The sequence below is a fragment of the Cnephaeus nilssonii genome, assembly GCF_951640355.1.
Source record: "Cnephaeus nilssonii genome assembly, chromosome: 6".
NCBI classification, from domain to species: Eukaryota; Metazoa; Chordata; class Mammalia; order Chiroptera; family Vespertilionidae; genus Cnephaeus; species Cnephaeus nilssonii.
Window position 1 is genome coordinate 86721296 of NC_137077.1, and position 14571 is coordinate 86735866.

Here is a 14571-nt window from a genome sequence, read left to right on the forward strand (position 1 = left end):
AAGCAAAACGGATAGACAGATACTTTTTTTTTTTACATTGGTGGGTATAGGGTAGTTAATAATTAATATTTACAGCACATAGAGATGGTATTCGGGGAAGAAGATAACAATAAAGGGTTCTGTGGTCTCCTACTCTGGTGCTGGTAGCTGTGCCTGAGGGGTCTGGAAAAGAAGGTTACTTTAATATTTCAAAGGTATGTTAATCTTAGATCCAAAAAGACAATGGATAGGTTTACCTAAGGTAAAGATTGGCTTTGTCAAAGAAGCTACAGGCCTAGAGTATGACTCACTGTGCCCCACTTGTGGTTAGGAATGTTTATGTTCAGACCATCTGGTTATTTTTGGTCTTAGAGTTTGTAAGGCCCACCATGCTGGCCTCCCCTGAACTTCTCAGGTTTAGTATATGGCCCCCTTTTCATCCAGACCTCCCCCTTTTGGTCACAAATCAGTCTGAAGGATGTATTAATAACCAACCTCTTGGTGGCTAATGGGGTCCCATGGTGCTAGGAAGGTTCATTCCTAGGAAGTCTTAGTGTCATCATTTGTCTTGCTGATGGGCCATTGGGAATGGGATAAGACTGTAACCTTTGATGGAAGTCTAGGCTGAATTTTTCTCAAAAGGGAAAGGCAGGTAAATGGGAGGCAGTCAGGTTTTATGGGCCTTCATGAAGAAAAACACTATAACTTATAAGCTGTCATGATCCAGGTTTTGTTGTCTGTCTCACTTTTCTGTATTTTGCAGCTAGTATAAGATTTACTTGTAGTTGGAGGGCACACCGTACACCTCTTTAGTTTTTACAGTCTGACCATGAGATGGGCTCCCATTTACTGTGGCCCATCTACTTTCCATTGGAAGCACTCAAGTGCCCTTCGTTAATAATCTGATTCCCACTAGTTGTGCAATTGGGAACTGTAACCTTAAGGTTTAAGTGGGGCCAAGGCTATAAGAACACAATGGTGTAAATTACAATTACCACCTAAAAATTTCCAGAGGCCAGGAGGACAGTAGGAGTTTCATAAATAAATTTCCTGTGCCTCGGCAACAGTTATAGAGGGCCTTTTAAAAAAAAAATCCTTACCTGAGGATATTTTTTCCATTGCTTTTCAGAGAAAGTGGAAGGGAGTGAAGGAGAATAAGGGAGAGGGAGAGGGAGAGGGAGAGGGAGAGGGAGAGGGGAAGAAGAAGAGGGAGAGGGATAGAGATAGAGAGAGGGAGAGGGAGAGGGAAACATCCATGTGAGAGAGACACATCGACTGGTTGCCTCCTGCATGCACCGGGACGGGGCAGGGAGCAAACCTGAAAGGCTTCAGTGCAAGGGCCAACACTCTAACCACTGAGAAATACCAGTCAGGGCTAGAGGGCCTTTTTTTAAACAGCCACTTCAGCTTCCATGTGAATTAACATACTTAATTCAGTCCTAGGGGATAAGTACATTCCCATAATTGAGTTCTAGCATTTATACATATAATTCCTTTCTCAATATTCTTTTCCCACTAACCTTCTCTAACTTCTCTTGGCCTTCTTAGTTTTCTCTTTCTACTCATTCAGAAATAACCAACATATTAGGACAAACTACTTCTTTTTAACTTCTCTCAAAAACACACACATCGCCCTAACCGGTTTGGCTCAGTGGATAGAGCGTTGGCCTGCGGACTGAAGAATCCCAGGTTCGATTCCGGTCAAGGGCATGTACCTTGGTTGCGGGCACATCCCCAGTGGGGGATGTGCAGGAGGCAGCTGATCCATGTTTCTCTCTCATCGATGTTTCTAACTCTCTATCCCTCTCCCTTCCTCTCTGTAAAAAATCAATAAAATATATTAAAACACACACACACACACACATCCCTTTTCTTCCTTCTGCAATAACATTCTTGCTAAACTGTAAAAGAGAAACCATAAAAGAGTATATTGATAATACAAAAATTATCTTATACACCTTTATTAATTACTAGAGGCCGGTACACAAAATTTGTGCACGGTGTGTGTGTGTGTGTGTGTGTGTGTGTGTGTGTGTGTGTTCCTCAGCCTAGCCTGCACCCTCTCCAATCTGGGACCCGGGATCAGGCCTAAACAGGCAGTCAGACATCCCTCTCACAATCCAGGACTGCTGGATCCCAACCGCTCGCCTGCCTGCCTGCCTGCCTGCCTGCCTACCTGATTGCCCCTAACCGCTTCTGCCTGCCAGCCTGATCACCCCCTAACCACTCCCCTGCCAGCCTGATCAATGCCTAACTGCCCTCCCCTGCTGGCCTTGTCACCCACAGCTGTCCTCCCCTGCTGGCCTGGTTGCCCCTAACTGCCCTCCCCTGCAGGCCTGGTTCCCCCTCAACTGCCCTCCCCTGCAGGCCTGGTCCCCCCCAGCTGCCCTCCCCTGCTGGCCTGGTCACCCCAATTGTCCTCCCCTGCAGGCCTGGTCACCCCAAACTGCCCTCCTCTGCCAGCCCAGTCACCCCTAACTGCTCTCCCCTGCAGGCTTGATCGCCCCCAACTGCACTCCCTTGCAGGCCTGGTCCCTCCCAACTGCCCTCCCATGCTGGCCTGAATGCCCACAACTGCCCTCCCCTGCCAGCCATCTTGTGGTGGCCATCTTGTGTCCACATAGGGGCAGCCATCTTTGACCACATGGGGGCGGCCATCTTGTGTGTTGGAGTGATGGTCAATTTGCATATTACTCTTTTATTCGATAGGATTCACAGTTTGAGAAAAGCCCTAAGAACAATTATAACTATTATTATGACTAATATTATTAGCAGACAGGTAAAGACAATCAAGTGGTTTTTTAAGTTCAAGATCAATTTGTGGGTCTACAGGCCTTATCGATGTCTTGGGATAGCTGTTTCTCTCTGATGTCAGTGGCTTCTGATCCCAGAGGAGTCTTTGATCTTCACTGTAGGTGGAGGCGAGTGCCAGAGACAGGGGTACATGTCTATTTATGGTTAGGCGCTTTTTAAAAAAAATGAGAAATGTGAATCCTTGAGTTAACACCTTTGTGTTAGCTGGATATAAATAAATTAGTAATACCTGAGAAGGTACCTTCCAATGAGGTTGGAGTCTTTAATTGATGTCTTTGACAAGGGACACAATCTCCTGGTTGTAAGTCATGGTCTTTGAAGTCTTCGTCTCCCAGGACCACATTGTGAAATGAACCAGCTACGAATTTGTCAGTTTTTAAAAGCTGGTTAATACGTCCTTGATAATAATGCAGAATGTCTCCTTTTAGTAAGGTTGGTTCATATGTCTCTTCACCCAGATGTGTGGGGTTACCAGTGACTAATGAGGAGAAAGGCTGTATTTACCAAAAGGAGTAGATCTCAGGTTAAGGAGCACTATAGGGAGAGCTTTTGGCCAAGAGAAATTAAAAGCTTCTGAAAATTTACCTAGTTGAGTTTTAATTGTACCATTTGTACATTCCACCAATCCTGAGAACTGTGGTGATAAGCACAATGAAAATGCTGTAGAATAGGCCAAATATTACAGATAGATTGCATAATTTGCCCAGTGAAATGAGTCTCTTGGTCACTTTGTAACTTAGAGGGAATTCCCCAACTGGGAATTATTTTTCCAATAATAAATTACCTACCATGAAGGCTGTTGCTTTCCTGCAAGAGAATGGCTTAACCCAGTGAGAAAACATACAAATCATAATAACACATATTTGTATCCTTGAGATGGTTGCATGTGCATAAAGCCCAATTTGCATATCTTAAATGGACCTAAAGGGAGTGGGAAATGTCCTTATGACCTGTGGAGTGATATTCCAGGGTTATATTTTGGACAGATAGAACATCTGTTATAAACTTTATGAGCTACAGTAGGAGAACATTTCCAGCAATATTGTTTACTCTATGAAATCATCTTTCAGGACCCCAATGTGTTAGCTCATGCACATGTTGAAGTACAGGTAATTAAACCCCCTGTAGGTAAGATTGGTCTCTGATTGGGTCCAAACCATATCTGTTTGAGTCAAAGGTTCCCCGATTTTTGTTGCCATATCCTTTTTTCTTCTCCTGCAAGCTGGCCATTGGAATTAAAAGCGAGTCTTTTATTGGTTTAATAGGAAGAAGAAACATTCTCAGGTCTGGATAATTTGGCTGCTTATTGCTGCTTGTCTAGTTGCAGTGTCAGCTAAATCATTTCCTTTTGCTTCCACGGGGGCAGCATTAGAATGTCCTGGAATTTTTATAATTGCCACTTGTTTCGGTTGTTGTATGACATCTAATAATTCTGCAACCTGTTTTCCATCCTTTGTGGGCTGCTCTGAGGAAGTTAAGAAACCTCGCTGCTTCCACAACATCTCGAAGTTATGAGCTACACCAAAGGCATAACTACTGTCAGTGTAAACATTGGCCACTTGATCTTTGGCCAATTGACAAGCTCAAGTTAGAGCAATTAATTCAGCTTGTTGGGTAGGTCTTATTCAGGTAAATGAGAAACTTCAGTTATATCCACCATGGAAGTTATTGCATATATATCCCTGTTCATCTTTCAGATAAGATCCATCTGTGAACCAAATTACTATAAGTCAGCATTATCAATAGGAGTTTCCTGTAAACCATTCTTAGAAACAAAAGGGTGGTCAGTAAGCAAAACACAATAGTGGATGTCTTCATCCTTCAAAAATGGTAGCAAAGTTGCTGGGGTTAAAACTGTTATGTCAAGTTAAAGTAATATTAGGTGCAGAAAGCAAGAGTATTTCATAAGACGCCAGTTGGCTGACAGAAGTGTTCAGTGTGATGAAAGTTCAGTGGAAACTCAACAGAATGCGGAACATAAATAAGTAAAGGAGAGCCCATAACCGTCTCTTCTGTTTGTCTGCATAACATGTCTATGCAGAGATGGCTGTCATGGAGAGAGGGAGCCTTTTGGCTACTGAGTCTGACTGCTGACTGTAATCGCCTATAGGTCTATGATGATCTCTACGTTTTTGAGTTAAAACTCCTAAAGCATTTTCTTTATTTTCATGTATAAAAAGGAACAAAATTTATAATTAGGGTGTCCCAGATGGGAGCTTTAGATAATACTCCCTCTAGAGCTTCTTCAGCTTGTTTCCCTGTGGGGTTCTATTGAATTGGATCAGGTCCATCTGATTTTAATAAGACATATGGAGGCTGAGCCATTGATGAAAAATTTGGAACCCAATTGGGACAGTATTCAGTCAGACCCAGGAACCTTTTAAGCTGTTTCTGGTTTATTTGTTTTTAGAAGAGGAAAGGATGTTATTTCTTTCTGAGTTAATTAGCAGCCCATCTTTAGATGTTAGATGACCAAGGTATTTTACTTGGGGTAAAACTGAGTCGAAGCTTGTCCTTTGAGATCCTATGTCCCTTTATGGCTAGCTATTGTAGTAGGTAAATTGTGTCCTCTTGTAGTCTAATATGTCCTAGAGCAGTGGTCGGCAAACTCATTAGTCAACAGAGCCAAATATCAACAGTACAACGATTAAAATTTCTTTTGAGAGCCAAATTTTTTAAACTTAAACTTCTTCTAATGCCACTTCTTCAAAATAGACTCGCCCAGGCTATGGTATTTTGTGGAAGAGCCACACTCAAGGGGCCAAAGAACTGCATGTGGCTCGAGAGCTGCAGTTTGCCGACCACGGACCTAGAGCATAAAGGTAAATCATCCACATAATGGATTAGAATAGAATCTCTGGGAAATTCAACATCATTCCAATCAGCTTTCAGTATCTGAGAGAAATAGGTGGGACTCTCCGTATATCCCTGGGGCATTACTGTCCAAATAAACTCACAATCTTCCCAGGTAAAATCAACTTTTATGTTTTGCTTACTGACCACTGTCTTTTTTCCTAGGAATGGTTTACAGGAAACTCCTGTTGATAATGCTGACTTAATTTGGTTTACAGATGGATCTTATCTGAAAGATAAACAAGGACATCACCAAACTGCCTTTTCCTTTCCTTTCCTTCCCTTTCCTTTTCTTTTTCTTTTTCTTTTTCTTTTTCTTTTTCTTTTTCTTTTTCTTTTTCTTTTTCTTTTTCTTTTTCTTTTTCTTTTTCTTTTTCTTTTTCTTTTTCTTTTTCTTTTTCTTTTTCTTTCTCTTTCTCTTTTTCTTTTTCTTTTCTTCACAGGAATACTGAAAAAGGCACTACATAAATCTGTCCCTGAAAAATATTGGCAGTCCATATGAGTAGCTGAAAATAGATGATTAAGACATGATCCCTACCCAAAAAGAGCTTGCAATTTAGTAAAGATTATTATCTATTGAGTGTTTATCATGTGCTAAGCATCTTCCACAAGTTTAATTTGATCCTTCCAACTGCCGTGTTTAAGGAAGAAGTTATTAGTCTCATTTTCGACATGAGGAAATTGAGACCCAAGGAGGTTAAGTTACCAGCTCAAAGCAGCATAGCCACTTAAAGGGTAGAGTGGGGGGTGGAAACCTGAGCCCAAGCTACCATTATATTTCTCCAGGATTATGGTGAGAGTCTCCTGATGAGTCTTCTACCCATGCTTCAAACCCTGCCCTCTCACCACACCACTCCTCTGCTCCAAGCCTGCAATGGCTCCCTCTTTCTCACCCAGAGTAAGAGGCAACATCTTTACACAGGGTGTGTGGATTTGGGACCACAGGATGTCTTTATTTATAGCTATGAGATCCTATACAAATCTCCATCCTTTTCCATTGGATTTCTTTACTGGAAGATAGGAGAATTACAGGGGCTCACACATAGCATTAAAAGCACTCCCCCCCCCCCCCCCCCCCCTTTAAGTAGTCTTGTATAATAGGCTTGATTCCACTAGGTCTTAAAGGATATTGGTGAATATTAGGTGGAGGCAAAGTATTGTCAGTGGTTACTTCAATAGGAGTGGGTGACTTAGTCTTGCCAATACTGGACTGGAAAAGGCCCAACGTTGCATTGGAACATCCTGTAACAAGCATTCAGTCAGTCTTAAGATCAGTTTCTTCTTGTGGAGTTTTCTTTAAAATCATTGTTTTCCCAGTTGGTTTAATGTCTGATTTATTTCGTTCTAAATACAATTCACACTCTGGGAAAAGGATATATGGGTATCTTTGATTTCAAGAAAGTCTCAACCCTAGCCAGTTTTGCTCAGTGGATAGAGCATCAGCCTGTGGACCAAAGGATCCTGGGTTCCATTCCAGTCAAGGGCATGTTGCAGGCTCCTTGGTTGCAGGCTCCTCCCCAGCCTGGGCCCTGGTCGGGGCTCGTGCAGCAGGCAACCAATTGATGTGTTTCTCTCACATTGATGTTTCTCTCTGTCTTTCCCTCTCTCTTCTAATCTCCCTAAAAAAAAAAAGGAAAAATATCCTCAGGTGAGCAATAACGAAAAAGAAAAAAAAAAGAAAGTCTCACCCTGCCAGGTGAATTTGGCCAGATTTGACTAGTAAAAATATCTGTTGCCCCGAAACATTCCCTAACAGGAAGGGAACAGGTTCAAACATTCTCTAGCTGGAAGGGAACGGGTTCTGACTAAAAAACATTGGTGGTTGCCCTAGCTGGTTTGGCTCAGTGAATAGAATGTCAGCCTGTGGCCTGAAGGGTCCCAGGTTCAATTCTGATCAAGGGCACATGCCTGGGTTGCAGGCTTGATCCCCAGTAGGGGCGTGCAGGAGTCAGCCAATTAATGATTCTTTCTCATCATTGACGTTTCTACCTCTCTCTCCCTCATCTTTCCTCTCTGAAATCAATAAAAATATATTTAAAAAAAACCAACAACAAAATTGGTGATTAGATGGCCCTACCATTTTTACAGAAGCCTAGAGGGAGAGGACAGCTTAGTTGGGCATGGTTAAGAACAGACAAAGTAGCCCCAGCACCTAGATCTACAGGGGCCTTAGTAGGTTCCCCTTTTATGGTCATTTCAGTTTCTTCTAAAGTATTGTAAGGAGAAGGGGAAATTACTGTTTCTTTTCTTTTTCTAAAGTCCCATTTCAGTTTTCTACAACCCTCCTTAAGGTAACCTGGCTTTCTACATAAAATAAAAGCAGACTCTGAGGGAGTTTCCGAACAAAACTTACGTGATAATGCTTTGCTCTCAGAAACTAGTAAGAGTATTAATTGGAATATGTCAGAATAACCAAGATCACGTGTCCTAACAGTTAAATCACATTCCTTTCCAAACCCAGCATGGTCCTGAAGAGGTTCAGGAAATGTTTAATTAGATTCCTTAGTTCTGTTCTAGTACAAGAAGTGGATTTTGGTTAGCTTTCCATGCCCGAGACTGGCTTTTTGCTAAAAGGAGCTGTTAGAATTTCTAGCTTGTTTTGTTTTGCTTTTCTAGTCTATCCTGGTCTGGTTTTCTATTCTGAGTGTCCCCTCTGTCAGTAGGTAGTGGTGGAGGACACGTAGAAGAGAGAGAAGGGGGGCGGGGAGGAGGAAAGGAGTGTAAGTCAGACAGCAAAGTAGCCAGCAGGGTGGGCAGTTGGAGAAGAGGAAGAGTGGGTGCTGGCATTGAGTAGCTTGGGAAGCTTCTTTAGTTCAGGAAGAGCCTCTAAAATTGCCTTATTAACTTCCTGGAAAGAAGAATGTCTCTCTGTGCTCTGCTCCAGAGCCTTCTATTTGCCAATTGAGGGAAGCCTCTCATTCATTAAATTTGATTTCGGAGCCGGCTTTTTTTCTATTGTACACGTAAAAATCAATTCAGGTGTCAAAAGAGTTCCATTTTGGTCATCTTAAGTACATGTCAATTCCAGTTGAATCCTCCCATTTCTGTAAGTACTTGCAAATGAAGGCTCCCTATGAATTGTACATCTGCAGGAGTATTAAGGGGGGCTGAGGGCGGGGGCTTGTCAGCCCTGGAGGCACGATTTCCAAAACCCATGTTAATTTAGTTTTATTTTGAGATCTGTGGAGTCTGAACACATTTCCAGGGATATTGTGTGGTGGGTTGAAGTGTGCCACTTACGGGCTGAGCTCCAAGGGGCTGTCACCTCCCAAGTTGCTCCAACCCTCTGACATGTCTTGGTTTCTCTCCCGGCTGTCTAATAGAACTGTGAGAGCTAGGTAGCCAGCCCTTCTGTGTGAGTGCTGGGACAAATCAGTTATTTCATTACAGTTGTATTGGAATTCCCTATGGGGCCCTGTTTGTTTTGAGGGCTCTGACACTACACTGATTCTTAGTCACTAAGAATACTCAAATTTCAAGCTGGAGGGAGTAAATGCCCCTTATCTTTGGAGCTACACGAGTTCAGACTCTCATTTACCCAGCAAAAAATTTTGTTTAGACTTGCAATAAATGGCTCCAATTAAGCAGCTCAAATATAAAACCATCCACTCATTTTTTTCCTGCTATCCCTGAGTTATCTCAACCCTTAACCTTCAGTGCCACCTCAAGGATATATATATATATATATATTTTTTTTTTTTTTTAAATAGAGAAAACCTCCCAGCGTACTGCGACGGTGAACTTTATTTTTTTTTTTGCATTTTTTAAAATAAATCTTTATTGTTCAGATTATTACAATTGTTTCTCCTTTTTCCCCCCATATTGCCCCATCACCTGGTTCCACCCCCCCCCCGTTGTCCTTATCCATAGGTGCATGATTTTTGTCCAGTCTCTTCCCATACCCCCACACAGACACTCCTTTCCCCCTGAGAATTATCAATCCACTCCCATTCTATGCCTCTGATTCTATTATGTTCACCAGTTTATTCTGTTCCTCAGATTTTTAATTCACTTGATTTTTAGAATCACTTGTTGATAGATATGTATTTGTTGTTCATAATTTTTATCTTTACTTTTTTATTCTTTTTCCTCTTTTTAAAGAATACCTTTCAGCATTTCATATAATACTGGTTTGGTGATGATGAACTCCTTTAGCTTTTTCTTATCTGTGAAGCTCTTTATCTGCCCTTCAATTCTGAATGATAACTTTGCTGGGTAGAGTAGTCTTGGTTGTAGGTTCTTGCTATTCATCACTTTGAATATTTCTTGCCATTCCCGTCTGGCCTGCATAGTTTCTGTTGAGAAATCAGCTGATAGTCGTATGGGTGCTCCCTTGTAGGTAACTAACTGTTTTTCTCTTGCTGCTTGTAAGATTCTCTCTTTGTCTTTTGCCCTTGACATTTTAATTATGATGTGTCTTGGTGTGGTCCTCTTTGGATTCCTCTTGTTTAGGGTTCTGTGCACTTCCTGAACTTGTAAGTCTATTTCTTTCACCAGGTGGGGGAAGTTTTCTGTCATTATTTCTTCAAATAGGTTTTCAGTATCTTGCTCTCTCTCTTCTGGCACCCCAAAAATTCGGATATTGGTACGCTTAAAGCCATCCCGGAGGCTCCTTATGCTATCCTCACACTTTTGGATTCCTTTTTCTTTCCGCCTCTCTGGTTGGCTGTTTTTTTCTTCCTCATATTCCAGATCTTTGGTTTGACTCTTCGGGTGCGGAGGTCTACTCTGTATATTCTTTATTTCAGACAGTGTATGCATAATTTCTGACTGGTCCTTTTCCATTTTTTTGGTATTCTCATTTAGGTCCTTGAAGGTCTCTTCAAGTTTCTCAGCGGTTTTTAGAAGATTCTTGAGTAACCTTATAAATATGGTTCTGAACACTGTGTCGTCCATTAGTTTGCTTTCATCTATCTCTCCTACTTGTGACATACTTTGGTGTCTCCACATTTTGGCTGCCTCCCTGTGTTGATGGAGTGGCTTTGTGTGGTCGGTGACCTATAGGGGCCGGTAGCTCAGCTTCCCCAATCACCCTAGGTGGTCGCTCTTGGTACTCCCCTTTGTGGGCTGAGTGGAAAGTCTTGGTGTAGTTAAAAGCCCTGATTGCTGTTGGTACACTGGGAGGAATTGACCTCCGGTCCAATTGGTTGTGAGGGCCTGCTGTGTCTATAATGGAAGAATTGCTGTGCTGGAGACACAGTAGGGCTTTGGTGCTCACTGAGTCTGCCTCTTGAATGTGTCCCTTATGAGAGTGGTTGAAATCTGGTGTCGTCCACACCGACAGAAAAGTCACTCTCACTCTCTGACCAATGGCCGAGAGTCCCGTAGGCGTCTGGGTCCCCGCGTGTCCCCAGAAACTGGAGTTCAGAGTGGTTGGGATTGTTGGTATCACTGGCGGGAATTGATCTCCAAGCCAGTTGGCTGTGAGGATCAGCAGTGTCTCTGCTGGGAGAGCTTCTGTGCTCAGCTTGGATGGGGTGGAATCTCAGGGTGGTGCAGACAAGCTTTGGTTTCCCGTCTGCCCCGTCCTAAGAGGGGCGGTTTCTCCGTTCCCGAATTAATGGCTGCGCGCCTCTGAGAGAAGGCAGCTTTCGAGCCTCTCCCGCTGCCTAACAGACCAGTTTCTCCCCAGCTGGGGCTGGATTTCAGTGCAGACCAGAGGTTTTGTTTTTCTCCCGAATGAGAAATCCAGTCACTGGGAGGGCTGTGCTTAGCTTGGATGGGGCGGAGTCTCAGAATGGCGCAGACAAACTTGGTTTCCGTCCATGCCGCCCTAAGGGGGCCGGTTTCTCCGTGCCCTAATCAATGGCTGTGTGCCTCTGAGAGAAGGCAGCTTTCGAGCCTTGCCCGCTGCCAAACAGACCAGTTTCTCCCCGACCGCAGCTGGATTTCAGTGCAGTCGGGAGGTTTTGTTTTTCTCCCAAACGAGAAAGCTAGCCATGCAGCGTCTGCTGCCCTCCCTCTCCGCGCTGCGAGCAAGCCTGCCGTGTATTCAGCCGCCAGCCCTTTCCGCGCTCACGGATCTCCGCACCTCCACAGCTCCTGAGGCTCAGCGTCCCCCTCTCTTTTTTTCTCTAGTTGTAGGTTTTCCACTCTGCCAGCTTTCCGGTGGTTCTGGACGGTGTGCACTCTGTTTTCCAGTTGTAGTTTCAATATTGTTGTGGTAGGCAACAGTTAGGTGTTTACCTTATGCCGCCATCTTGGTTTCTCCGATTTTTATATTGTAAAGGACAACTGAAATAAAATTATGAGCCTCCTACCTTAAAACAGAGAGGTCTGGATTTTCAAGAAAACTCACCCAAATTCACCTGATGCAGAGTAATGAGCCCCTGCTGGTACCTAGCACCAGTCCTGCGCCTGCCAGGTGGTCCCAGATGGGCTTCTTTGGATAAGAAATGTCCAAACCTGTAGAGAATTTTTACAAGTTTATTTGAGTCAAAATGATGACAATTGCCAGGAGGCAAAATCTCAAGGAATTGAGAAAATGCTCCAGAGAATGGCAGTTTTGCAGTTTATTTTATACATTACAATGCAAGGAGATGTAAGGAAGGTTACATGAAATCCACAGATGGTGGATTAAGGGTGTAGGAGACAGCAAGGCAGGGGGAGGGGACCTCTGGGATTGGATAAAAAGGCAAAATAGAGTAACACATACTTCTTTTACATTGGTGGGTACAGCACATAGAGATGGTATTTGGGGGACAAGATAACAATGGGGGGTTCTGTGGTCTGTTCTGGTGCTGGCGGTTGGGCCCCGAGGGGTCTGGGAAAGATTACTCTGACATTTCAAGTATGTTATTTTACATGTAAAAACACAATGGACAGGCTCAGTTGAGGTAAAGATTAACCTTTGCCAATGGAGCTACAGGCCTAGAAGGTGACTACCCGCCATGACTCACTCTTACTTAGAAATGTTTCTGTTCGACCCTCCTATGTGGTTACATTCAGTCTCTGAGTTTGCAGGCCCACCATGCAGGCCTCTCCTGAGCTTGGCAGGTTCAGTATGTGGTCCCTTTTTCATCCACAAATTAGAGATGGGAAGACAAGAGCCGGGCAAGTCCACGCTTGGTCAGTGCTTGCCGGATGTCTCCCTTCATTCAGTTTTCTGCAGGCCAGCGCTGTCCCGTAGGACTTTCCGTGACGATGGAAATGTTCTCTATCTGCACTCTCAGTGTAGTAGCCACCAGCCCCCTGTGGCTAGTGAGCGCTTGAAAGGTGGCCAGTGAGACTGAGGACTGAATCTTTAATTTAATTAAAACTTAAATAGCCAGATGTGGCTACTGTATTGAATGGTGCAGCCCTCGAGTCATTTTTAAAATGAACTGAGGCACAAATCTGTCCCACCTCCCTTGGGACCTAACTGTTTCTGTTCCTTTTTTTCCAGAGCTGCTACTGAATTTAGTGAGTAGTTCACAGGCTCCTAGTGAGCCACTTGGCTGGGAGTGACCCAGAGCAGATGATGGAAGGAGGTCACCATCGCAGGACAAAACCAGGCTCAGGCCCAGGTTCTGGGAGCGGGGATGGGTGTAGGAAGATGCTCCATGTGCCAAATTGATATGGAGCTTTTGATGAAATATCAGTATGTAATTGCTATCGGAATATGTGGGTTCGGGCATATTATTGATCAGTAGATGCACAGATGTTGATTTTTGTCTCAAAAGAACATAGGTGCCAATTTTTTCTTTTCAAATCATGTGCCCAGTAGAACTGCTATCCACAGTGCTAGAGATACAAATGTAGATATTCTATCTGGATATGTTCACACTGACAAAATGTTGAACACCTTCACTTTTGAAGGTATTGTATTGGGCAAGAGATAGGTACAAAGATGATTAAGACATGATCCCTATCCAAAAGGAGCTTGCAATCTAGTAAAAGGTTATTATCTATTGAGTGTTTATCATGTGCTAAGCATCTTACATATGTTTAATTTGATCCTTACAATAGCTATGTTTAAGGAAGGAGTTATTAGCCTCATTTTAGACATGAGGCGATTGAGACCCAAGGAGGTTAAGTTACCAGCTCAAAGCAGCATAGCCACTTGAAGGGTAGAGTGAGGGGTGGAAACCTGAGCCCAAGCTACCATTATATTTCTCCAGGATTATGGTGAGAGTCTCCTGATGAGTCTTCTACCCATGCTTCAAACCCTGCCCTCTCACCACACCACTCCTCTGCTCCAAGCCTGCAATGGCTCCCTCTTTCTCACCCAGAGTAAGAGGCAACATCTTTACACAGGCCTGCAAGAACCTATATTACTCTCTGTTGCCTCACTGCCCACTCTCCTCTACCTCATTTACTCTGCTCACATCATACTGGCCTCCTCTCAATGGGGGCCTTTGTACCAGTGGGTCCCTCTTAGACATCACACTTTGTCCAGATGTCTAAGTGACGCCATCATCCATTGCAAGTCTCTAAATAAGTGTCACCTTCTCAGTGAGACCTACTCTGAGCATGCACTCTCCAGCTCCTTACCCCTCTTCATTTTGACTTTTAGGACCCGATACATATTTATAAGTTACTTACTTTTTGTTAACTGTTGCCATTTCCATGCACGCGTGTAAGTTATTTGAGGGCAGGATTCCCTGCCCCCGCCCCCCCCCCCCCCCGTCCCCCGCACTGTGTTCACTGCATGGTCCAAACACCTAGAAGATGCCTAATACATAGTGGATGTTCAGTAGATGTTTATTGACTAAGGATGATTGAAGCTCATGTTTGTCCAATTTCAAAGTCAGACTCGCTTACATTTTATATATACTGTACTAGTAAATACATACTCCTTGTTTAGGTCTGGTAAGTTGTCCCGATTGCTTTAAAATGCATGACTGTGTAGAATTACATGGGAGAACCAGAATAACCCACACAAAATATATGTTGAGCTGACTTCCTTTAGTTTTAAGATAGGTCTTGGCCTAGTACTAAAGAAGC

At 43.4% G+C, this 14571-nt stretch overlaps 1 protein-coding gene across 2 annotated transcripts in view; it reads left to right on the top strand.

Annotated features, from left to right (window-relative positions):
• The window catches only part of PLXNC1 (plexin C1), a 160564-nt gene that overhangs the window by 31937 nt on the left and 114056 nt on the right, over window positions 1–14571 (top strand). The window lies entirely within an intron of this gene.